The sequence below is a fragment of the Pan paniscus genome, chromosome 8 (genome assembly GCF_029289425.2).
Source record: "Pan paniscus chromosome 8, NHGRI_mPanPan1-v2.0_pri, whole genome shotgun sequence".
Lineage (NCBI taxonomy): Eukaryota > Metazoa > Chordata > Mammalia > Primates > Hominidae > Pan > Pan paniscus.
In genome coordinates this window covers 19,382,910-19,407,722 of record NC_073257.2, presented here as the reverse complement: position 1 = coordinate 19,407,722, position 24,813 = coordinate 19,382,910, and the positions used below count along the sequence as shown (strand labels likewise).

Here is a 24,813-nt window from a genome sequence, read left to right as displayed (position 1 = left end):
AACAGGGACAATTTGACTTCCTCTTTTCCTAATTGAATACCCTTTATTTCCTTCTCCTGCCTCATTGCCGTGGCCAGAACTTCCAACACTATGTTGAATAGGAGTGGTGAGAGAGGGCATCCCTGTCTTGTGCCAGTTTTCAAAGGGAATGCTTCCAGTTTTTGCTGATTCAATGTGATATTGGCTGTGGGTTTGTCATAGATAGCTCTTATTATTTTGAGATACGTCCCATCAATACCTAATTTATTAAGAGCTTTTAGCATGAAGGGTTGTTGAATTTTGTCAAAGGCCTTTTCTGCATCTATTGAGATAATCGTGTGGTTTTTGTCTTTGGTTCTGTTTATATGCTGGATTACATTTATTGATTTGCGTATATTGAACCAGCCTTGCATCCCAGGGATGAAGCCCACTTGATCATGGTGGATAAGCTTTTTGATGTGCTGCTGGATTCGGTTTGCCAGTATTTTATTGAGGATTTTTGCATCGATGTTCATCAAGGATATTGGTCTAAAATTCTCTTTTTTCGGTTGTGTCTCTGCCCGGCTTTGGTATCAGGATGATGCTGGCCTCATCAAATGAGTTAGGGAGGATTCCCTCCTTTTCTATCGATTGGAATAGTTTCAGAAGGAATGGTACTAGTTCCTCCTTGTACCTCTGGTAGAATTCGGCTGTGAATCCATCTGGTCCTGGACTCTTTTTGGTTGGTAAGCTATTGATTATTGCCACAATTTCAGATCCTGTTATTGGTCTATTCAGAGATTCAACTTCTTCCTGATTTAGTCTTGGGAGAGTGTATGTGTTGAGGAATTTATCCATTTCTTCTAGATTTTCTTGTTTATTTGCGTAGAGGTGTTTGTAGTATTCTCTGATGGTAGTTTGTATTTCTGTGGGATCGGTGGTGATATCCCCTTTATCATTTTTTATTGCATCTATTTGATTCTTCTCTCTTTTTTTCTTTATTAGTCTTGCTAGCGGTCTATCAACTTTGTTGATCCTTTCAAAAAACCAGCTCCTGGATTCATTAATTTTTTGAAGGGTTTTTTGTGTCTCTATTTCCTTCAGTTCTGCTCTGATTTTAGTTATTTCTTGCCTTCTGCTAGCTTTTGAATGTGTTTGCTCTTGCTTTTCTAGTTCTTTTAATTGTGATGTTAGGGTGTCAATTTTGGATATTTCCTGCTTTCTCTTGTGGGCATTTAGTGCTATAAACTTCCCTCTACACACTGCTTTGAATGTGTCCCAGAGTTTCTGGTATGTTGTGTCTTTGTTCTCGTTGGTTTCAAAGAACATCTTTATTTCTGCCTTCATTTCATTATGTACCCAGTAGTCATTCAGGAGCAGGTTGTTCAGTTTCCACATAGTTGAGCGGTTTTGAGTGAGATTCTTAATCCTGAGTTCTAGTTTGATTGCACTGTGGTCTGAGAGACAGTTTGTTATAATTTCTGTTCTTTTACATTTGCTGAGGAGAGCTTTACTTCCAACTATGTGGTCAATTTTGGAATAGGTGTGGTGTGGTGCTGAAAAAAATGTATATTCTGTTGATTTGGGGTGGAGAATTCTGTAGATGTCTATGCTAGATGACGAGTTAGTGGGTGCAGAGCACCAGCATGGCACATGTTACATATGTAACTAACCTGCACATTGTGCACATGTACCCTAAAACTTAAAGTATAATAATAATTAAAGAAAAAAAATTTAAGAGAAAAATTAAAATGTAAAAAATAATAATAATTAGTCATATAATAAATGCTCTAGTTTTTAAAAGAGAGAGAAGGATGTTAGCATTAAACATTTAATCTAACCCAACTTCCTTGTTTGCGAAGATAAGAAAAGTGGGACCCGCAAAGATTGAGACCTTGGCTAGGTTCACACTTTCATGATTTCATAGTTGTGCATATGCTTCAATGGTACCCTAGGTAGCTGTTCTCCCAAACTCTGTCACATAGAACAAATAAGATAAATCATGTTAAATAACTTTTAGATTTTTATAACATAGCTTATTTATTATTGCTAGTATTTTACACCTCAAGAAAAACTGATGTGCAAAATTATAATACAGATAAGTAGGGAAATGCTAATTCTCTTGTGAAATGCTTTTTTGGTTTTTCTTCTTTAAATAAAAGGATTCATTCATGTTCCTTTAATAGCAAGTTTCTGTATTGGAATAGTAAATTATTTACCCACTTTTCCAGACACAGCTACTTTTTACAAGTAATTTATGCCCGGAAGATTTCTCTAGGAAGTTGTTTCTAAGAGTTGGGCTTTCAACCCTATTTTCTTTTTCAAATATTTGTTATTCAAAGTAAAGTTAGTTATTTGTAATGTTTTAAGACCGTATTAAAACTTCAAACAGATAGACATTTTTATTGAGGAAAGGCCTTTATTTTTAATAACTGATCTTTTGTTTTAGGCATCATGAAAATCCCTACACTTGTCTATGATTTCTACATTTTAGTGAAATGTCACGTCTCTGCTAAATCTGCAGTCTAAGTTATACGACTTAGAAAAACAGGAATTACTGTGGAAATAGTATTAATTGGAGCCTTTAATTATATATGTTGGTAAAAATCCATGATCTCAACTCATTTGGGAAATAACAATCTAAACGAATTCCCTGGTAAAACACACACACACACACACACACACACACACACACACAAAACCACACACACAAAATCCTGGATGATCAGAGGGTCATTTCATGTAAGATAACTGACATATTTCCTTGACATCAATTTTTAAATCACTTCTTCCCTCTGGAAAGGATCTTTCATCATTGTAGCCATTAAATAATTCCTTTTGACTTGAGTGTTTGAAGCAAAATGTGACAAAGGACAGGTCTACCAGAGGTTTCCTGGTCTGTTGTTTGCTTATTTTTTAACATTCTACTTCCTCGTGGGGGTTGTCCTGTAAACAGCACAATCAATCCACTGCTCACAGCAGCACCACATGTTCATACAGCTTTTTAAAATGCACGTAATATTTTCTGAAGTTCTTAGAATCAGGACACACATTCTAGAGGAGATGAGAAAAGAGCCATCCCAACTCTGCCTCATCGCACCCTGACTGTGACCATCTCATGGGCAGCCCATTCTGTTTTTATCAGGTGACTTTTTAAAGAACATTCTTCCTTGCATTGAAACATAATGTTATTTATGGGAGTTTTTATCCTGCTGGTCTAGCTTTTTCTTCTCAAACAAGCACAGCAAGGAAGACATCATTAAGACATCAACTTTACAGGACAGAAGATGTCACAAAGAGGTCCCTAAGCTAGTAACAGGTAGGTCTGAAGCTAATCCAAGCCCATCAGACAGCCAAGCTCTTAACCACAAATGCTATACCATTCTAGTTTGGCATGATGGAATCTCAGCTCTAAACAAGGGCATCTGCCCAAGGCAGTCAGTGGGAGCTTAAATCCAGCTGTGGTGAAGGATTATTTCTGCCCAAAGACACCTTCCCGGTGCCTCTTTCTGATGGACATTGATGGACGTTTCTGATGGACGTTGTCCACTCTGGCATGGACTGCAGGGCTGTGTTAGCTCAAGAGGGGAAGCTGCATCTGGTGCACACAGGGGCATGCGCCAGGGAGGCGGTAGCCCCATTAGCCTGATCCATTTCTCATGATCTTGGCAATCACTTATTTTGCTAAAGAATGCTCCAGAATCCTCCTTTTAATTCTCTGCCTGAGTATTTTCCCTGGAGAAATGACAAGGTTACCAGTCTATGGTCATGATGGTTTCCATCCTTCACCCCCACCACCTTTTTTAGAAATATCTACTCAGAATATATCCAGATCAAGATGTCCAGTGTTTCTTCTCCGTACGCTATTCTCAATATAATAATAATACCTGTGCTATTTCTCAAAAGATGGCCAACAGCATGTATTCATACCCATCTGCATAACCTTTCCTACCACCCTGGGAAAGACTGTCTGAAGCTAAAGAGTAAAACTCCTCTGAAATGACATCTTGCAATATTCTCACCCTTTTTCATTTGTAGGTCATTTGTCATAACAGGGAAAAAAAAGGGGGACATAGGAAGAATTTTGCTTTTTTCTCTGTTGCATGCGAGTATTTTATGATCGTTGCCAACAAGTGGCTTGTCCTGGCCTTGAGCTCCCTCCCACATGGATTAGACCTGGGAATTTTTTTGTGATTATTGTTGCCTTATCTATTTTTTTGACATGCTTTTTTGTTTTATACTATTCTATAATAAAAGTCTCTGATTAGACATGTGGCCTTTCACGTTCTCTGTCATTTATCAGTGGGCTTTTGTGAAACCCAATAAGCTTCCTTTGCATCTCCCTCAGTTCTTCCCCATTGAAATTATCTGGATTCTAAGTGTGGTGTACATATGATAAGGCACAGAATGTGGAGTCTATTCTACCTCCCCATTGCCATTTATTCTAAGTATTTTCATACTCTAACATTGGCCAAGGGGTACATTGTGGTACAACTACATAAATATCCGAAGACTTCGAATGTTTAATGCTTTTGGCTTACCGCTTGTATTTATAGGAATTTAATCTTAGGGAAGTATGCATGGATAGGTGCAAAGAAATTTAGATGCAAAGTTGTTTATTGTAGCAAAGTTTAAATTAGCCAAAACTTAGAAACAATTTATATGTTTAGTACCTGAATGTTAGTTAAATAAATTCTGGTAGATCCAACCAATGAGTTATTAGGCAGTCTTTAAAAATCATGCTATAACTATAAAACTCCTAGAAAAAAAATGTAGGGGAGGTGCCTTACACGACTGGTCTTGGCAATGATTTCTTGACTATGACACCAAAATCAGAGGTTAAAAAAGCAAAAACAGACAAGTGGGACTATATGAAACCAAAAAGCTTCTGTGCAGCAAAGAAAACAATCAGCAGAGCAAAAGGCAACCTATGGAATTGGAGAGAATATTTGCAAGTCATATATATAAGAGACTAATATCCAAAATATGTGAGGAACCCCTACAACTTAATAGCAAAAAAACCAGAAAACCCAGTTAAAGAATAGGCAAAGGATTTGGACAAACATTTCTCCAGAAAAGACATACAAATGGCCACCAGTCTATGAAAAGGTGCTCAGCATCACTAATCAGCAGGGGAAGGCGAATCAAAAGCACAGTGGGATATTATCTCACACCTGTCAGGATAACCATTATTTAAACAAAAAACAAAAAGAGACAATAACAAATATTAGCAAGGAAGTGGAGAAATTGAAAGGCTGGTACACTCTTGGTGGGAATATAAATTGGTACAGTCATTATGAAAAAAAAGATAGGGAGGCTCCTCAAAAAATTTAAAATAGAACTCCCATATGATCCAGCAACCCCACTTCTGGGTATTTATTCAAAATAATGGAAATACATTGTGTGTGTGTGTGTGTGTGTGTGTGATGTTATTCAGCCTTAAGAAAAAAGGAAATTCTGTCATGTAGCTACAACATAGATGAAACTTGAGGACATTATATTAAGTGAAATAAGCCAGTCAGAGGACAAATACTACATGATTCTACTTATATGAAGTAGTTAAAGTAACCAAACTCTTAGAAGCAGAAAATAGCATGGTGGTTGCCAGGGACTGGGGGGTAGGCAGAATGGGGAGTTGCTGTTTAATGGGTATAGAATTTTGGTCATGAATGATGCAAAAGTTCTAGAGATTTGCTGTAGAACAGTGCACACATGGTTAACAATACTATGTTGTATACTTGAATATTTGTTGAGGGTAGAACTCATGTTGCATGTTTTTTACCATAATAGAGACAAAATCATGCTGTAGCATTTATTGATGGTAAAATGTTTACAATATATTTGTAAATTATGAAAAACAAATTTATGCATGATATATGTAACTTCAAAAAATACATGCAGAAAAACACATAGAAAATCAACTGTAGGGATAACACCAAACTGTTACTTGTGCTTATCTCTGGGGTATGAGTAATATCCGTTTTCTTTTTTTGAATTTTTATACTTTCCAAATTTAAACATTTGATTTTTTTTCTGAGTTAGTGTTTCAGTTGGTTTTCTTTAGAAATAAAGATGCATTTGCTCAGAATAAGAAATATATTTTCTGAAGCTATTTTTTTTTTTTTCCGAGACGGAGTTTCGCTCTTTTTGCCCAAGCTGGAGTGCAGTGGTGCGATGTCAGCTCACTGCAACCTCCACCTCCCGGGTTCAAGCAATTCTCCTGCCTCAGCCTCCTGAGTAGCTGGGATTACAGACTTACATCATCTCACCCAGCTAAGTTTTGTATTTTTAGTAGAGACGGGGTTTCCCCATGTTGGCCAGGCTGGTCTCAAATGCCTGACCTCAGGTCATGTGCCTACCTCGGCCTTCCAAAGTGCTGGGATTGCAGGCATGAGCCACTGTGCCCGGCCTTTGGAGCTATTTCAAAGTTCTCTTGGATAATGGAAATAGAAAAAACAACAACAACAAAGTAGGATTTTATTCATTCATTTCATCCTACAAATATTTACTAAACAGCGTGCCATGCTTTTTCCCTCACTGTTGGGACATTTTCTGAGAGGTATACCATCACTTACCGTGTGATTTCAGGTAAGCCACTTGGCCAACGATGAGCTTCACTTCCTGATATTGAAAATGGGGATAATAATAATATGCTCCACCTACTCAATCAGGATTTTGAAGGTTTAATAATGTTAGCAAATACAAAGGCAGCACATTAATTGCAAAACACTGTCATTTTTATGACTATTATCCTTACTATTATATTATCAATTTATTGTATTTTCTCAGATCTTTCAATGTGTGAGGCTGAAACTGCATTTATCAAAACACACTCGGCCTTCCCAGGATCTCCCTAATCTTCCAACAGTATCCCAAGCTTCTTCCTCTCTTCTCTGCAGAGCCAGTCCCAGCTCAACAAGCATGAGCTAACGTCCTAAATCTTCTCGCAGAGGATAGTCCAGTAGATTCCGTGACTTGCATTAAACTCCATTTCCCTTTTTATTTTCCAAACTTGCGAATTTTCTCTTTTTAATAGTTTTACCCTTAGAGTCTTTAAAATTTATATTATTTTCCACCTCATCCCCGTTCTCTGCCCATTCCCACCTTACCATATAACTGACCTGTCGAAGTGGCCTGAGTTCCCTTCAGCATCTCCATACTGCATGGACTTTTCAGGGCAACAGTAGCATGAGATACTCACGAGCAACGAAACGGCTACAGTTTGATATTTTGAGTGCGTTCAGAATAACCAAGAATGCATTCAAACCCTACTGTCATCTAAAAGGAGAATCCCTTTTCACCTACAAGGAAAGGGATTCCCCTTTTAGATGACAGTAGGGTTTGAGGTGAGAGATAACAGGATATAGCATGGTTAGTAAGCGAAATTATCCCAATAAACATTAGTCTGCTTATCTTCTGTGCATCACATTTATTTTATTTTTGTGTGTGTACATTTTTGTACCTACCAAGATCTTAGTGTTATGGTTGAATTTTGTAGTTTGTAGACACTCCATGTCTCAAAAAAATATATATATATATATTTGAGATGGAGTCTCGCTCTGTGGCCCAGGCTGAGTGCAGTGAGGCTGTCTCAGCTCACTGCAACCTCCACCTCCCGGGATCAAGGAATTCTCCTGCCTCAGCCTGCTGAGTAGCTGGGACTACAGGAACACACCACCACACCTGACAAATTTTGTATTTTTAGTAGAGACGGGATTTCACCATGTTGGCCAGGTTGGTCTCAAACTCCTGACATTAAGTGATCTGCCCACCTTGGCCCCCAAAGTGCTCAGATTACAGTGTGAGCCACCGTCCCCAGCCCCTGTATGTTTTTCTGTCTCACCCTGTGTGTCCCTTCTCCTCTGGTGAATATTAGGTTTTATTCTTTGCATTTTCACCAGAATAAAAGAAAAGGGTTACTGTGCTTCTCCCAGACTGCCAATCTATTTATTTGCATCTTACTTTCTTCAAAAGGGAGATTGTAAGTGATTTTTACAAAAAGGGGCTCATTTATATTTTATATGCATGGTAGATAAAATAAAGATAAAAGAGAAAACAGAACTCACATGGAAAGAGAGGGGGAAGAGGAAGATTAGGGGAGAACATTACTAAAAATGAGCACAAAATTGTCTGAATTTCTTGTTACCCAGTATAATAGAGAAATAAGATAATGTTCTATACAGTTTGTGTGATAAAAGAAACCATATTGACTTGCTATAAGAGACAATTTTATATTCTATCAAGAAATCCTGTAGACTCTTATTAGGGACATAACATAAACCATGTCCTCAGAACTATTTTCCCAGAAAACAATATGCTTTGTAAATTATGTTTATTATCTTACCGGAAGATTTTAAAAATAATTCCATAGAACAAAGAGAGAGTGGAAATAAACCATATTGTTTTGGGGAATGGGACTATCTGTAAAATTTTTCTTCCTTTTGCTTTTCTGTATTTTTCCAATTTGTCTATAATGAGTATGAATTACTCATATAAGGAAAAAATAAACTTTACTTAAAAATAATAAATTAATGCACTTCACGAAGGTTTTTCTTATACCAACCTTTGGTAAGAGCTGAGAGCATGGTCCTGAATCTTTGTTCAGGGAAAGCATTTCTATGAGGACCAAATCATTTTAAACCAAGGAGTTTACATTCTCATGCTCTGCTTGACACAAGTATCTAATGACAATGTTCAACTTGTTCCTTGGACTGTCTCAACTACCATTTATCTCAACATTTTTGGACATGAGTTAAGTAGCTGTCGATCGGAAGTTTAACTCTCAACTTACTACCAAAAAGCTGAGATTCTTTCTTAGAAGGAAAGGTGATCAACAAATGCTAAACCTTAGAGAATCAAGAAGCAATATCAACATGATGCCATGAAATCTAAGAGCTGCTGATTTATGGGATTTTTGGAAAGAGGCTGCTCCATCTTCACCTAACAGTAGCAGCATGGAAGGAAGCTTGCTTCAGGGAGGGAGAATTTTTTTTTTTTTTAAATTAAAGGAAGGTTTGAATTGACCCCAAGCCTGGGTGAGTACTCAGTTGAGTCAGCATAGTTCTGCACCAAGAAGCTTGGAAAAGACTTTTTTGGTCTGTGCAGCTTAAAGGTCAACATGCATTTTAAATCAAGTATGTAACTACTTGTTAATAATCTTGGTAAATTTTTATACTTTCCATAATTAAACATTTGATTTTTCTCTGAGTTAGTATTTTAGTTTTTTACTTTCGAAATGAAGATGAATGTGTTTGGAATAAGAAATATGTTTTCTGGAGCTATTTCAAAGTTCTCTTGGATAATAGAAAACAACAACAACAACAAAGTGGGATTTTATTCGCTTATTTTACCCAGCAAATTTTTACTGAACAGTGTGCCATACTTTTTTCCTAGGCTACAAACCTGTACAGCATGTGATTCTACTGAATATACAGGCAATTGTTAACACAATGGTAGGTATTTGTGTATCTAAACATATCTAAACATCGAAAAAGTAGAGTAGAGGCCCAGTGTGGTGGCTTATGCCTGGAATGCCAGCACTGCGGGAGGCCAAAGTGAGAGAATGGCTTGAAACCAGGTGTTTGAGACCAGGCTGGGCAAGATAGCAAGACCCTATCTCTATAAATTTTTTAAAAAAATATTACCCAGGTACAGTGGCTTGGGCCTTTGTTTCTAGCTACTCAGGAGGCTGAGGCAGGAGGATCATTCAAGCCCAGGGGCCCATGATTGCACCTCTGCATTCCAGCCTGAATGACAGCCTGCAGCTTCCTTTTTTTTTTATAACAGTCTGTTTCAAAGAGCAGAAGTTTTTAATTTCGATGAAGTCAAGTTAATCAACTGCTTCTTTTATGATTTTTTCTTTTTTTGGTGGCAAATTTCTGTTTTATTTTGTCTGGAAATATGTATAGCTCTCATTCCTAAAAATATTCTCACTGAGGATATAAATCTGGTTGACAGTTATCATGTTCTTTCAGCATATTATGCCATTGCCTTCCAACTCTCAGTGCTGCTGTTGAGAAATCAGATGACACTCTAAATGTCTAAAAATGATCAGCAGAATTTTTCTTTTGTGTCTTAAGATATATTTGCCAAGGTCTCAATAATTTTCTTCTGTATTTTCTTCTAGAGGTTTTATAGTTGTAGGTCTTATATTTAGGTGATCTGTTTCAAGTTAATTTTATATAGTGTAAATTTCACTTTTTTCATATAAATTTTATTTTTGGCATATGGATGAACAATTGCTCTGGTATAATTTGTTGAAATGGCTATCTTTTGCCCATTAAATGCCACCATTGTCAAAAAATAACTGACCATGTATGTGTAGGTCTATTTCTGGAATCTCTATTCAGATCCATTGAGCTAGAAAGTCTCTTCTTTTACCAATACCTTCCTTGATTTCTGTGCTTTTCTGTAAGTCTTGAAATTAGGTACAACAAGTTCTCTGATTTTTTTTTTTTCCAAAACTGTTTTGGGTGTTTTAAGTTCTTTGTTTTGTTGTATAAACTTTAGGATCAACTCATAAATTTTAACCCAAAAAAAAAAGCCCTTCTAAGAATTTTATTTGTATTGTGTGAGTCTATGGATCTTTTGCGGGAGCACTGATATATTAACAACCTTGGGGCTTTCCACTCATGGACACCATACCTCCTCTACATTTATTGGATTTCTTTCATTTTTATCACCAATGTTTCACAGCTTTCATCATACAAATCTTCCACATCTTTTGTTAGACTCATCCCTAAGTTTTTGCTGCTCTTTCAAATAGTAATATTTTAAAATTTCAATGACCAGTTGTTCATTGCTCACATAGAGAAATATAATCAATTTTGTATATAAAGTTATTATTTTTAATCTGACAATTTATCCCATACTTTGCTAGATTCTCTGTAGTTTATTACCACCTTTCTAAATATTCTGTCTAGGTAACCCAGAGAGTCAAAGTAGGAATTATTCATTTGGTCAACTGATTAGATTATTTCTATGCTCTTGGATTCTGTTAATTTCACACTCTATAGGCTGGATGTTCTGCCATCATCAATTTGCAATCCAAGATTTTGTGTGTGTATGTCTCAAAAATATGTTAAGGCAGTTTTAACAATTCTTTAGAAACTCAGGGCCTGGCGCAGTGGCTCACACCTGTAATCCCAGCACTCTGGGAGGCCGAGGTGGGAGGATCTCTTGGGCCAAGGAGTATGAAACCAGCCTAGGCAACATGACAAACCCTGTCTCTACAAAAAATATAAAAAATAGCCAGGCATGGTGGTGTGCACTTTTAGTCCCAGCTATTCAGGAGGCTGAGGTGGGAGGACCATTGGAGCCCAGAAGGTTGAAGCTGCAGTGAGCTGTGATCATGCCACTGCACTCCAGCCTGGGCAACAGAGTAAAACCCTGTCTCAAATAAAGAAAAGAAAAGAGAAAAAAAAAGAAACTCAATTGCATCTTAGTTAACAAGCTGGACATTTCACCTGACTCTGGAGAGGTTGTTAGTGACAGCAGGTTCAGCCAGGTTAATTTATCTCACAGGGCTTGTGTTCAAGTTTCCCCTTTGCACCATCACTGAAGGGTCTAGTGAAGTAGTTACTTCATGTAAAATAAAGAAAATTACTAATAACTTTATTGAAGAATTAAGATTCAGTATTATGCCATCAATGTCATCCTTTCCTTTAAATAGTAAAAATGAATGAATGTTTATAGAGAAATATTTTAAATTTGCAAGCAATTGAAATACAGTGTTATTGTTCTGAATTTTCTGAGTTAATTGTCATAAAAAGTGGCACATAAAAATACAGAAATAGCCAGGTCCAGTGGCTCACGCCTGTAATCCCAGCACTTTGGGAGGCTGAGGAAGGCAGATCACCTGAGGTCGGAAGTTCAAAACCAGCCTGACCAACATGGAGAAACCCCGTCTCCACTAAAAATACAAAATTAGCCAGGCATGGTGGTGCATGCCTGTAATCCCAGCTACTCAGGAGGCTAAGGCAGGAGAATTGCTTGAACCCAGGAGGCGGAGGTTGTGGTGAGCCGAGATCACGCTATTGCACTCCAGCCTGGGAAACGAGCGAAACTCTGTCCCACCCCCCGCCCACAAAAAATAAATAAATGCAGAAATATACTAGAATACAAAAATAGGAATTTATGTTTTTGCCATAATCTTATTGGTAAAACAAACAACAAACCCTCAAAACTTTAAAAGACATATAACAACCCCTTCATCCTTCCAAGCCAAACTAATGAAGAAATCCCTGTCTTAAGGTTTCTTCCTGCAGCTAGCCAATAAGCATTCTTAAATACTCTAGAGAAAGGCACGCTCGCAGCCAGGCAAGGGAATCTGTCCCACTCCCAAATACCTGAAATTATTATGTATTTATTTATGATAATGTTAAAACTGCTTCCCTTATACCAATTTATCTAGCGTTGACTCCCAGGGCCACAGGGACTGAGGCCTTAATGTATCTGAAAACAACCCTCATGCCCCACTGTCTTCACTCTCTTAGACAAAGCATTCCTTGTTTGCCCTCATCTCTCCCTTCTATGACAATTTCATTTATGACTCCTTCTTTGGAAATGTGGCTTTGCCAGTACAAATTATGTACAAAAGCACTAATTTTTTTTTTTTTTTGGTCAACACTATCCTTAATGGGCACAGCACAAGATTGTATCATAATCTGTTTCACTCATAGTGAGCTTGTACTTTTTAAATAATACTCCCAGACATTTTTCTGAATTTGTCTTAAGCTATAAGCTTGTGATTTTGAGATTAGTGTTATCGTTAGGTGAAGAAGCTTTGACTTTCCCTCATTAAAGCAACATAGTCTGAGTGGACAATTAGTGGTCGCAGTTTGAGACCAAGGCGTCTGGCAGTGCCTGAAGTGCTGCTCTGTAATTTTACTAAAAGGAAATGGAAATACTTTAGGATGTTTGGATACAAGACTGACATAGTGCTCTGAGTTTTAAAGAGACTTTTCCAGGTGAAAAATCATCTACAGTATGCACTGAGCTCTCCTTGCAGAGGGGTATAAACAGGCAAGGTCAAGCATGTCTCGGGTAGCAACTGTGGGTCTGCTCAAGTTCAGACAGACACTGATGGAAAATCCTAGAGACTTGCACCATAAAAATGGGAGGGCTGGTGGCGGGAAGCCTTTGAAGGACAGATATTATTAATCATTCACTTAAGTCATTCACTCAACAAATATTCATTGAGTGCCTACTATATGCCAGGATATTTTCTGCACCAAGAATAGAAGAGTGCACAAAACTATGACAAGGTTCCTTCACCATGGAGTAAAGATTCCAGTTGTGGGAGATAAACATCAAACAGAGAATCAAAGCAAAATATGCTAGGAGGGGCTGAGTGCTATGGAAAAAATTAAGCAAGTTAAGGGAAATAGGTTTGCTGGGAATGGTGGAGGTTGGGGCTATCATGAAACAGAGGTTATGAAACATTTTCATCTCAGGATCCCTTTATGCCTTTAAAAATGATGGAGGACCCCAAAGAGCTTTCACTAATGTGAGTTATTATTGACATTTACCATAAAAATGTTTAGAGAATTAATTTAAAAATAGCAATGAACTCATTGAAATTTATATTGAATTTTATATGATGTTGTTATATGACACGCCAATTTTATATGACATTTTAAAAATAATTAGTGGAAAGAATAGTATTGTTTTAATTTCTATGAATTTCTTTGGTGTCTGGCTTCTCGTATCTGATTCTGCATTTAGTCTGCTGTGCTATTGCTTTGGCTGAAGTAAATGAAGAAAATATAAACTCAAATAGGTAGTTTATAGTCAAAATTGTTGGTGCCATTTATGCCTACTGTTCCATTATTGGAACGCTAAGCATGTGGGAGTTATTTATATCCTACTGCTCAAGGTCATCACCAAGTTCTGATTTTTCAAATTCAAAAAATTGCAACCTCAGGCATAAATGGGTTAAAAGGAGAGGGTTATTTTACAGCCTTTTCAGTTAACTGCAAATATTCTTTATTGACGTTAACAACAACAATTTTGAGTAGTAATTTTTTCGTAAAGTTGCTTGTGATATGAAATTGGAAACTTATTGATAAATTTTGCATACTCTTTTGCATTAAAATCCATTAGTCTGTCTTGCACTTTGAATATTACTTTTTACTCATGCATGATTTTGCAACATCATGCGTTTGGTTTTTCAAATGTTTACACATGTAATTGTATGATATCAAAAAACCCACCATTGATATCACTAGAAAAGTGTTCAAATATTTGCCACCATCAGGGTCATCTTGGTGAGTAAAAGTTTTCAGAAATTCTAATTTCACCAGAAAACTGAAGTTTTATTAGACCACAAATACTATCAATTCTTTTCCTTGACATTACACACTCTCTCCCTTTATTTCAAGAAAAGCCTGCTAAATGACCAAACCTGAATACATATACTTTGTTAGCTAATTTTTCAAATAAAAAGGTAGTTCCATGAAAAAAAAAAAGTGGCTAGTTCAGCTTGCAACTCAAATGATTGCACAAATGCTTCTTCTTGAGACAATCATTGTAGTTTGACATACCTTAGCTGTGGTGTACTTTCCATGTTGCCATACAAACTATTAAGAAGATATGTACTCAAGGGTCAAGATTTAATAAAATTAATACTTCCACTGCTTCATTAGGACATTCTTAAACAAACAACAGTGGCTTTTGCTTACTTATTTATATATTGATTTATTTGAGTGTGTGGTAGTGAAGAATCAAATGACCACCAGACAATTAGATGCCACTAGTTGATTTATGCTAAGGATGGATGTTTTACTCACCATTGCTTTTGCACCATTCATGCAAATATTAAAGGAGTGAAAATAAAAAATGTGATAGTATTTTTCAAAAAAACATGTTAACCTTGTGAACACCCAGTAGTGGTTCATGGATCTTTTTTTTTTTTTTTTTTTTTTTTTTGAGACAGAGTTTTGTTCTTGTCACCCAGGCTGGGGTGTAATCTCGGCTCACTGCAACCTCTGCCTCCTGGGTTCAAGCAATTCTCCTGCCTCAGCCTCCTGAGTAGCTGAGATTACAAGCACGTGCCACCATGCCCAGCTAATTTTTGTATTTTTAGTAGAGACTGGGTTTTGCAATGTTGGCCAATGATTCCTTAAGAAACACTACCATAAAAGAAAAACTTTGGATAACTCCCTTATTTGATTCGAGAATTGAATTTTACCTCACTGTTCTGGGAGATTAAATTGTCAATAAGACAAGCCAGGGATTTATCAGATATTCTGAGAATGAGACTTCCAGCAAATGTCCATAGTTGGAATTCCTTGCTGCTACTAGATCTTATTTCTCTGTCAGGTTTTTGATACCAGGTCTGTGTACCAGGATAACATCATCCATAACCTCAATTCTAAAACTGTATCAGCTAAGCTTCCTCTCCATTTATCCTTAACCAAATGTTCCCCACACTATTGATGGCTTCAGGCTGGTAGATTTCTCCTAAGTTGTGTATCTTCTTGATTTATAGTTGTTTTCTTCTGCATCTTAGATGAGATTAGATTTTTTTTGTTGGGGGTGGGGGGAAGGTACATTGTATGCCCCTTTATCTTTGTCATGTGTTTGTGTTACCAACTTTTTGATTAAACTAATAGGATCTTATCTGTCTTCTGGGGTTAAATTTCAAATTTTTCTTGTTTATATTTTATCTCTCTGAAAACGTAAGAGTCAGTTTCAATCCTTTTCTCTTTTATGTTTTCTGGAGAATTGTGTAAACCTTCTTCACTGGCCTTCTGCTTTCTGTGCAGCCTCCCCTAAACGTCTGCTGTTGCTTTAAGCATGAAGTAAAGAACTCAACAGGGAAACAGAAGGCCAATGTTGCAATACAGGCAAGACAGTGAACTAATGGCATCTAACACCTTCTCAGTATCTTATTTTCACATTCATAAAGTGCACAGTTGAGCTAGGTGATCTCTGGGCTCCTTTCTACCCCTATGAGTTCTTGTTTCCTTGAAGTGAATTTCCTGCTCTTAAAACAGAGGGTGTTGGAGAGTGGGAGATGAGGATGGTTTCTCTCAATTTACCAGCATATTCCTGAGTAACCTCTGCTCACCAGGCAGCATGTGTTCTCCTAGAAATACCACTGAAAGGTTTGCTTTTACTTAGAAGGAGTGATTTACCTTCTAACAAACACATTATGAGCCAGGATGAGTTCACCACCCCCATCCCTGGATAATAACTCCAGTGGAAAATGATAGCTGTGTTCTTGCTAGGGCCTTTGCATTCATCCCTTTTGGGATGGAAAAAAAATCTATTAACATTAAAGTGGGTATCTAGAAAGTTACCAGCTTAAAACACTTCTCACTTATGGAAAAAAAAAAAGATGAATAACATGCTATTCAAACTCAGTTGCACAGTGACCATGCAGATGAATAACATGCAACTCCAACTCAGCTGCACAGTGACCATGCAGCTGATTTCCCTTTGGGTCAGCGGACCTGACTGAGACTTCCTGGTTCATTGGCTCACGCACAGACTCCTGACTCCTGCTGTTCATCTTGACCTCTTCCTCCTCACTTCTGGCTGAATGTCCCTTCACTGACCTTGCTCCATGTCTCCAATATGATTTTAGGTGAGGACTAAAGCTGTGTATCAACTTCACGTTCTTGTATTCCTATACCTATACCGTTGACAAGCTGCCCTCACTTAGCTGGGACTGCGCGATTCTGTATACAAATCCTCTGATCTCTGCTGCCTCCATCTGGCGAAGGTGGTCTTGGCCTTGTCATCCTATTTTAGGAGATCCATGTTTTCTACAATTGTCTGGGACTTAGGTAACTATTTGAGTTGATCCTCAACCTACAAATACAGAATCTTTGGATTGTCATTTCTGTTGTTTTGAGTGACAGGGTGAGTTTATGGTGTTCATGGTGTAACTCAAGAGAAGTAGAAACTCTAAGTATATATTATCACAATATGGTATAAAGCATATAATTTGGAATCAAACTGACCTGGTCAATATAGTCTCATTGACTATATAGATGACTTAAAACAGTTGATTCAATCTCACTGATCATTAGTTTCCTTATCTATAAAATGTAAATAATAATAGTTTGCAGGTTTTGAGGATTATGACATAAGACATGTAGTATTTTGCACATTGGAGGTTCCAGTTAATGATAATTATTAGCTTTACCATTGATAAATATATCAATTTCAAAAGTTTGGATAATTTATTTGTATAACACCATATGCTAATGATGAAGTCACATTACCTGTGTAACTTTGCATTAGTTCATGTGCATTCTCCTTATTCTCTGGAAAGCATGAAGTACTCAATGTTATGTAAATTTAACATTAGTGTAAGAGTTAAAGAAAGAGGAAAGAGGAAAGAAACACAAAAAGTGGCTCAACAGTCAAAGACAGGTTTATTTTGGAGAATAAACCTGAGAGGGGCTTCTGGCTGATTTCAGTCAGGAGCATTCTCTCTTACAGACTAAGGATATTTAAGGGTTTAGGAAGAGGGAAGCTTTTTGTAGGTTTGGAATGTTTCCATGTGAAGGAAAGTTTACTGCGGGTTTGGAATGTCTCTGGTCAGAGGGGAGGCTGTCTCAGGGTCGGCATATTTCTGGCCAGAGGGGTGTTTATCTTAGGGTTGGAATGTTTCTGATTATGCTGACAATAGCCATTAGGCTGATGTTTTGGGGCTGGATTTAGGCAGTTTTTTAATAAAAGAGAACTTAAAATGGTGGTGTTTGTCCAAGATGGTGATGTTCCTGCTCTGTCAATTAGCATAAACAAAAGAGAATTCTGATACCCTGTTGGAATGTCCTCATTCCTCTGAGCTTCTCCACTCACAGGATAAATGCAGGAGTGGCTTCCCCTCATGGACACCTGCAAATGCAGAGTGTGGGGGCTCTCCTGGTCCTGCATCACTAGCAAGAGCAAAAGCTGCTCCAAGTCTTGTTCTTAGAAACTGGTCGACAGCTGGAGCAGAAATGATGCCTATGGCTCCAAGCCAAATACTGCTAATCTCATTTATTTTCCTGCCACCTAGTCCTCTCCTCTGGAATCACACCATTATTGCCTGTTAACACTGGGCTCTGAGTACCAGGCAATTGATTTACACCAAGAAAGTTGAGGGTATTATCAGATATTGCAATCAGTACAGAGGGAAGAAGATTTCAATTTAATTTCAACTTAACCTTCATCTTTGTCTGTTAACACTAATAGAGGGTGTCTAATAAAATGGTCAAATTTGTGATCTCATTTGTTATAACTAGCACTCTTTTCACAGATGTGATGACTGATTTCCAGCAGCTGAAGGGAAGTCTTTTGGATTAACTTTTGTGATTGATTTGCTCTGGGTTCAGTCAGCCTGCAAGGCAGATGTGATGGTTGGAAATATAGAGTGTGTATCTTGGCGGATGACAAACTCACTCATTCTCTTCCAGAGAGCAAGGTATTGTCATGACTTGGGGCAATAGCTCATCATATTAGAAACTAAGTTCCCTCCATGATATGAATATAGTTCTGCTTTCGTTTAAACTTTTAAGGAATTCACTCTCACTCCATTCCACCAATAATCAACTACCCCCTGTGGATTTTTCTCCTTTGAGGGTCATAATCTTCCCTGGTCAAACATAACTTCTGGCTTCACCACTTTGTCAGCAGTGAATGTGTATTCAAAAAATGATAACTAATTTACAATGACCCCAATAAACAATAATTGGAAGGTAAATCAGAGTCTGAAAAATGGTAACATATTCATACATCCTCAAATAAAACAGAATTGACTTTTTTGATTAGACTTTCTTCTATTCCCTACTATAAAAAGATTTTGATGAACATTTATCTAAGCTACTTAATTCTAAAGGACTCAACAAATTTTGGTTTGCTGGCCCTGTTCTATTTACTATTGTGGAGGTCCAGGTAAGCTCTGTGTCATCAGGTCATGTCTGGGCAAAATGACCCAAGGAAAGTTGAGGTGATGGGTCCAACATCTTAGTCAAGGATGGAGTAGAGGCGGGATTTGAACCTAGACCTTCTAACTTCTAGCTCTTTCACAAAGCAAGCTTTTTCAATATTATTTTAATACACTTCTTAGTAAATAAGATAGATTAATAATTTGGGGGGATTTTTGTATTTAGATTTACTTAAAATCATTGGTTCAGTGTTAGTCTTGTCCACCTGTTTAAATCATTAGTTAATTCATTATTAAACTCTTAATTGGAATTGATCCAGTGCTACAAATGAGAAAAATATGAAGAAAAGGATTTGCAAATAAGCAGCAGTCCAGATGTCTGCAGCATATGACATGTGGCTTGACTGTGAGTCATCATTGCCTATCTCTAGTAAGTTCTCACGTCATGATGAAAGTGATGCCAGCTCTAAGAAAATTGCACTAAAAGTAGAATTAAGATCATTAACATATTCAAGCCAGCATAGAGCACACTTGAGAAATGTGGTTATGGGTCATGGAAAGCCAGAATTATGTAGAAGAGTGACCTGGTAAGATTTGGGGGATGAGAGGGGCTACTTTAGATGCAAAGGGGACAATTAGAAGGCTACTGAGGTAATCCGGACAAAAAGTTGTAAATCACGGTGGCAGTATGGTGAATAGTGGAGGGGGTGTATTTGAAGAAACTGGGGAGGCTGTGGGAGAGGCTGGCTAGTGAGAAATGGGCTGCAGGTGAAAGTAGCTTAGGGGCTGGTTTCCAGTTTTCTGGCACTGCAGACTGGGTAGTGGGAGGTGGCTTTCTCAAGAGGAGAGGTGAGTGGGAAGGAGCAGGGGTGCAGGGGAGGTCATGGTCTTGGGAGTGGTGCTCAGTCTGACTTGCACATAGAGGAGATTATTTTAGATTTCTGCAGGAAAATGTCCAGCATGTAGTCATATCGATGTGTCTGGAAAAAACAAACAAACAAACAAACATGAGATTTAGCCCAAAAAAGAAAATGTGAGTCATCAGTATCTGGTGGAAATTGAAATGATGCAATTCTGAGGGAGAGATACCAAGGACAGAGCCAAGGAGGAACCTCTCCCCAGGATGCATCGCTTGAGGTCGGGATAGAAGCAGAACAGCCTTCAGGGAGGCTGAAAAGACACCGCGGCGAGGTGGAGGAAACCAGCAGATACGGCTTTGGGACACCCAAGGCAGGAGGGAAATGATGGATGACGAATGCCAACAGGGGTTATAGCCAAGTGAAACAAGGCTGCAAGCACACATGTGAATTGATAACCCGGTTTTCTTAGCTTGCTAAGGGTAATGAGGCAGTGGGGTGAGCAGTCAATGGAATAAGAACCAAACAGCAAATAAGAAAGTTAAAAAAAAAAAAAAAAAGGAATTTCTCAAACTGAGGGCTATAGGCCTTAGGAAGTCAAGGTTATTTCATTCAATCAATAAAACGATAATTAATTCCCGAGCACCTACTATGTTCTACACATTGATCTAGAATCTGGAAATTTTGTGTTCACTCTAGGTGGAGACACAGACAATAAACAAGTGAACAAATTCATAACACAATGTAAAGGACTGACTAGAGCTAGGAAGGACATAAGGCCATAAAAGGAATTAATATGGCTGGGGGTGATGTAGTCATATTAAAATATCTGAATCATTTACAAAAAAGAAAAACCCAATATTACAAAGGTATTAACCCTGCCTACAACCAATCTATAAATTCAGTGCAATCCTATTCAAAATCCCAACATATTTCTGGGGGAAAACTTGACTAACTAAAATAAATGTGCTAACTAAAACACAAAGAGGGGAAAATAGCCCTAACAGATGTGAAAATGTATGATAAAGTTACTATGCTTTGCTGTAGCCACAGGGCTGTAATCTATGAAACGGAACTGGAAGACCCGTATGTATAAAAGAAATAAGAAAATGAAAAAGGCGGCATTTTAGATCATTGAAGAAAGGATAGCTCATTCCAGAAATGATCCTGAGTTAATTGCCAATCTGTGAAGAAGAAAAAAAGTTATAGGCACTCTACCACCCTGATTCCTATCATTCGCCAAAATAAATTCCAGTTGGAATAGAGGCAAAATTGTAAAAGAGGTGAAAATGTGAGAAAATATGTAAAAAGTAGAGAAGTTCTTAAACAGGCCATAACCATAAATTTTAAAAAGCAAGAGGCCATAAAAAATAAAAAGTAAAAATATAGAGGAAAATATTTCTAAATTAGACCCAATTAAAATTATGTAGAGTAGAGACAGTAGAGATAAAGCCCAAAGACAGGTACCCACTGGGAAGTATTAACGTCTGGAGATACTCAAGTTGCTGTTATCTCAACAAAAGCTGAAAAAGACAGGAAACTCTGAAAATTGGGAGAGTGAGCTAAACTTAAGTCACAAGAGATATGGAGGCCCCGGACCAGGGCCACATGGATTACCAAGAGAAAACCACATGGGCAAGAATTTGGAAAGAGGCAATGGCAGAAAAACAGATAAAATTAGATCAAGAGCATCTGGGAGAAGTTCTGATCAATTGCTTCCTCCACAAGCCCATGTCAGGCTCTTCTTTATGGAGCAGCAGGTTTGTGATGTGTGGATGGATCTGGGGGCTTTCAGGGACAGGGCAGGATAGACGTGTGCAAGGTGCTGGCTTTCCCCAAGTAACCCTACGTTATGGCCCCACCATCCCAAAGGCCATTACCATGAAGAAGGCTTACTGGAGAGTTGACTGGTGGTTAGAAATTGGGGTTGCATGGTTTTAGATGCTAAGCTGGCTCCTTGACTAAACTACAAGCGACTTGAAAGCATGAATAGTGTCTTACATATGTTCCCAGGTCCTTCCATAATTTGGGATGCATTAAGCACTTAGTAAGCACTAGTTGAATAAAGGGGAAAATGAACACGGGAACCCCAGCATCCAATCCCTGCTTACCTCTTAAGGTATCTGGAACCTTGGGCAGTCATGCAGGTCCCTTCCCTTTGACATGGCACCACCTGAAGGACAGTTTTAAAATGACAGCTGAAGCCTCTGAATATTTCCATGGAGTTGGTACTGCCAGTTATAGCATCATCCAGGCTGTCCCTTTCTCATTTGCAGGCATAGCACAGCACTGACTTGGAAAGATGTCAGTGGTGGAGAAGCTGACTCCGCCTGTCAATGCCTGTCTCTGTGCACAGACAGGACTCCACAGCTCTGCACGTGCTAAGACCCAGTGTGGCGGAAGGAACTGATGTTTGTTGTTTTTCTTCAGTAAAATGGTATGGGGGATCTTCTTTGCTATGTTAGACTTAAGAGGTTGATCCCATATCTGGCAGATGGCATTCTCCAAAGGCGAAGCAACACACCTGAAGGTAATGTTCCAGTCCAGTCTCATAATGATCTGAAGAAGAAGATAACTGGAATCAGGAGGTGAGGTGATTTACCAAATGAGCAGGTGTAGACTTTGAAAATCACTGATTTTAGAGTACATGACATGGCTATATGACAAGTTGACTATAATGATGTATTTGATTAGAGATAATCTTGCCAAAAGCAATTTGATCAATATTAATTACTTAGAAAACAAACTGAATAAGAAATTGTTGAACTAGATAAAAAATATTCCATCTCTATATTTATATATTTATATAAATATACGTATATTTATATATTTATATATTTTATATATAAAATTATATATATAAAATAATATAACATAAACATAAATACAAATATAAAATATATATAATATAAAAATAAATATAATTTATATTTATATAAATGTACGTACATATACATTTATATATTTCTACATTTATATGTTTATATCAATGTACGTATATTTATGCATTTACACATTTATATCAATGTACGTATATTTATATATTTATACCAATATATGTATATTTATATATCTACATAAATATGCCTATATGTTATATAGGTATATTTACATATATGTATACGTTATATAGGTATATTTATATAACATATTTAATATAACATTAAATATATATACACATATTTATATATAAATATACATATATGTTATATGGGTATATTTACATAACACATGTTATATGGGTATATTAACATGTTATCTGGGTAGATTTACATAACATGCTATATAGGTATACTTACATCTACATATATGTTAAATATGCATATATGTATATTTACATTTACATATATTTATATGTAAATAATACCCATAACATATATGTGTTATATATACCCATGTCTGTAATATATATACCCATATGTCTGTAAATATGCCCATAACATGTTACACATATATGTATATTAGATACATGTATATATACATGTGTATATATGCATACATATATACATATATGCATATAAATACATGTATATGTAAATATACATACATTTACATGTGTAGACATATGTATACATATACATGCATATATGTATACATATACAAATGTATATATGTATATATACAAATAAATGTATGTATATGCATATATACATGTATGTACATATATAATATAGGTATATGCATGCATATATGTATGTACATGCGTGTACATACATGTATGTACGTATATATGTATATATGTATGTACATATATACATATACACATGTATACATAACATGCGTACATATGCATATACGCATATGTATACATATGCGTATGTACATGCCTACATATGTACAGATATGTGTATATATACATATGCATATATGTATATATACATACGCATATGTGTATATGTATATATATACATGTATGCATATGTATATGCATACATGTATATATGTACATACACATACGTACATACATATGTATACACATATGTAGGCATATGTACAGACACATGTGTATATACACGTACGTGTGTATACACAGGTATACATACGCATGTATGTATACGCATATGTATACATGTGTATATGTATATGTACACACACATATACATATATACATGTACATATATGTCTACATATGTGTATGCACATACACATATGTAGACATATTCATGTATATACCTATATTATATGAACATATACATACATGTATATATATGCATACATGTATATATGTATATACATGTAAATATATGTATATGTATACATATACATATATTTATGCATACATACATATATGTATGCATATATACACATGTATATAATATACATATATGTATATGTATATTTACATATATGCATATGTAAATACACATATGTAAGTTACCCAGATAACATATATGTTAATATGCCCATATAACATATATGTATATTTATATAAATATATAAATATGTGTATATTAAATGTTATATAGGTATATGTAAATATACCTATATAACATATAGGTATATTTAGATATGTAAATGCACATATATTTATAAATATGTATACATATATGTAGACATATATACATGCATATATATGCATACATGTATATACATACATCTATATACATATATGCATGTGTGCATATATGTATACATGCCTATATGTATGCATATATACATGTAAATATATGTATGTTTACATATACATATATGTATGCATATATACATGTGTATACATGTACATTATATATGTACAGCATATATACATATATGTATAACACATGGGCATTTTTACAGACATATGGGTATATATAACATTATGTTATGGGTATTTACGTATACATATGTGTAAATAAACCTATATAGCATATGTGTTATGTAAATCTACCCAGATAATGTATACATATATGTATACATCTATACGTATACATATACACATATACACATATATATGTATACATGTATACGTGTACATTATACAGAGATGTATACATATGTTATATATAACATGTTATATAACATATGTGTATTATACAATACATATGTATATATAACATATGTACATATATGTACATGTAAATATACCCATATATTTACATATACCATATAACCTGTTATATATACATATATGTATAT

General features: G+C 36.4%; 1 protein-coding gene across 1 annotated transcript in view; it reads left to right on the top strand.

The window, feature by feature from the left end:
- The window catches only part of LOC117974491 (endogenous retrovirus group K member 6 Env polyprotein-like), a 289,876-nt gene that overhangs the window by 253,377 nt on the left and 11,686 nt on the right, over positions 1-24,813 (top strand). The window contains exons 4-5 of the mRNA XM_063607248.1: positions 18,215-18,379; positions 21,975-22,286. The gene's annotated coding sequence lies outside the window, so the exon portion shown is untranslated. The remainder of the gene's footprint in view (positions 1-18,214; positions 18,380-21,974; positions 22,287-24,813) is intronic.